Below are 2,500 nucleotides of genomic sequence, written 5' to 3'. Positions count from 1 at the left end.
GGGGTGCCGGTAAGTGCGGGCGTTTAGCGCGGGCGTGGTCTGCTCTCGCCGTTGGTTGGCCTCGTGCTGGCCGGCGGTGCAGGATGCGCGCGCCTGCGCGGCGTTCGCGCCCCGGTGCTTCAACCTGCGTGCAGGATCCGAGCTCGGTCCCGTGCCTTGGCCTCCCACGGATCTTCCTTGCTGCGAGGCCGCGTCCGCCTTAGCGTGCTCCTCCGGGGGCGCGCGGGTGCGCGGATTCTCTTCGGCCGCCATTCAACGATCAACTCAGAACTGGCACGGACTGGGGGAATCCGACTGTCTAATTAAAACAAAGCATTGCGATGGCCCTAGCGGGTGTTGACGCAATGTGATTTCTGCCCAGTGCTCTGAATGTCAACGTGAAGAAATTCAAGCAAGCGCGGGTAAACGGCGGGAGTAACTATGACTCTCTTAAGGTGGCCAAGTGGCAGCGGTGTGGCTGCATCCGGACTTGGCTTCTCGAAGTGCGGTCTTGATGTAGTCGTGCTGCTGCTGCGAGGTGCCTTCCTTGGGTTATAGTTACAGGGAGAGTGATGCGCAATACATGGGCCTAGCCCTCTTAGCCTCTCCTCTCCTGCGGTCTTCTCCCCTTCTCGTGGGCCCGCTGATTTCGCAGAGTGGAAGACCGCACCAGGGGCTTGGGGGGGTTACCAGCCCCCCCTCGCATTATCCCTTTATAGTTGGGGGCAGCCGACAAGAAACAAGAGATGGTGGCCCTTCCGCTGAAGGTGCCACCCCAGCTACCCCAGCACCTATCCGGCCAACCGGCCGTAACGAAAATGCGATAGTTTGTGTAGCTCCCTTTGCTTGCAGTGAGTGCCACCGCACTTTTACCACGAAGAACGGTCTCGGGGTCCATCGCCGCCGCCAACACCCTGCGGCCGCCAACGCTGAGATCGTGACGGAGAGGCATCGCGCGAGGTGGACGGAGGAAGAAGTCCTGTCGCTCGCCAAGGCAGAGGCCGAACTGTTCCTGGAGAGGGACGCCCGGTTCTTCTTTGTTAATCAAGAACTTACCAGGATGTTCCCCGACCGAACGCTTGAGGCAATCAAGTGCCGACGGCGGCAAGCTGCCCACAAGCAGCTTGTCCGCCAATTCATGGAGGCACTTGAGATCGGTCGGGGTGAAGAGCCGGCGTCCCGCCGTGGAGCAGCGAGCTCGCTGCCTGACGCGGGCGAGGCCGCTGCGCCGCCCGTCGACGCAGCCGAGGACTTCGCGGCCGACACCACCGGGCCGCCGCCGGAGGGGCCGACTGACGCCGCCATCTGGGAGCATCTGGCGGGGCTACCTGCTTCCGCCCAGCGTTTCTCTGCCCTGGATCGAGTCATTGGTCTGGGGCGGGGCACGCCGCCCGATGTCATCCTGGGCATGCTCCCGGATGCCCTTGCGTCGGTCGGGTCCAGGGGGGAGAGGTCGATCACCAGGACACAGCGGCCGCGCCAACCATCCAAGCGGCCGCCTGCCGCCCCGCCGCTGCAGAAGCGCAAGCGGCGCCGCTGGGAATACGCGCGGACACAGGACGCCTTCCGTAGGTCGCGTGCGCGTTGCGTGCGCGGCTTGCTGGACGGCACCCTGCTGCAGCCGCCACCCGACATCCCCGGTCTGCTGGACTTCTGGGCGGACCTCTTCACGAAGAAGCCGATCTCCACCGCCGGCTTCATCCGTGACCGCCTTCTCCCGCACTCGGAGCCTGTCGCTCCTGAGTGCCTATGGGGGCCGGTCACACGTGAGGAGGTCGCTGCTGCCTTGCCGCCCAGGGGATCGGCAGCCGGGCCGGACGGCCTGACTCCAGCGGAGCTGCGGCGCCTGCCGCATGAAGTCCTGGTGAAGCTTTTGAACCTCTTCCTCCTGGCCCGCGCCCTCCCCGAGCGTCTGCTTCGCGCCCGGACGTCACTTCTCCCCAAAACGGCTGCACCAACATCCCCCGCTGACTTTCGCCCCATTACGGTCTGCTCGGTGTTGGCGCGGACCTTTCACAAGGTTCTCGCGTCACGCCTGATGCGTGCATGTGCTGTGGACGAACGTCAGCGGGCATTCATCCCCCGGGATGGGATGTTGGAAAACACCTTCATCTTGGACACCGCTCTCACCGACGCAGTCCGCTCCTGTCGCTCTGTTTTTGTGGCATCGATCGACGTCTCTAAAGCGTTCGATTCGGTGGACCATGCCGCCCTCCGCCCCGTGCTGAGGGCTCATGGCCTGCCGGATTGCTTTATTGAGTACGTCGAAAGGTGTTACGAGGGTAGCACGACGGTGATAGCGGGCGGCGCCGACGTGGGCGTGCCCCTGCAGCCGGCTAGGGGTGTGCGTCAGGGTGACCCCCTCTCCCCCCTCCTTTTCAATTTTGCGGTGGACTATGTTTTGAGTCAACTTCCCTCCCACATCGGAGCTCGGATCCTTGGTCGCAGAGTTAACGCTGCGGCCTTCGCAGATGACGTCCTGCTTTTTGCATCGACCGCGAGGGGATTGCAGTCCCTCATC

General features: G+C 63.8%; 1 pseudogene; it reads left to right on the top strand.

Annotated features, from left to right (window-relative positions):
• LOC124562748 overlaps positions 1-2,500 on the top strand; it is a 7,962-nt pseudogene that overhangs the window by 2,450 nt on the left and 3,012 nt on the right.

Source organism: Schistocerca americana, unplaced genomic scaffold (genome assembly GCF_021461395.2).
Source record: "Schistocerca americana isolate TAMUIC-IGC-003095 unplaced genomic scaffold, iqSchAmer2.1 HiC_scaffold_1175, whole genome shotgun sequence".
Classification (NCBI taxonomy): domain Eukaryota; kingdom Metazoa; phylum Arthropoda; class Insecta; order Orthoptera; family Acrididae; genus Schistocerca; species Schistocerca americana.
This window is presented reverse-complemented; position numbering and strand designations above follow the sequence as displayed.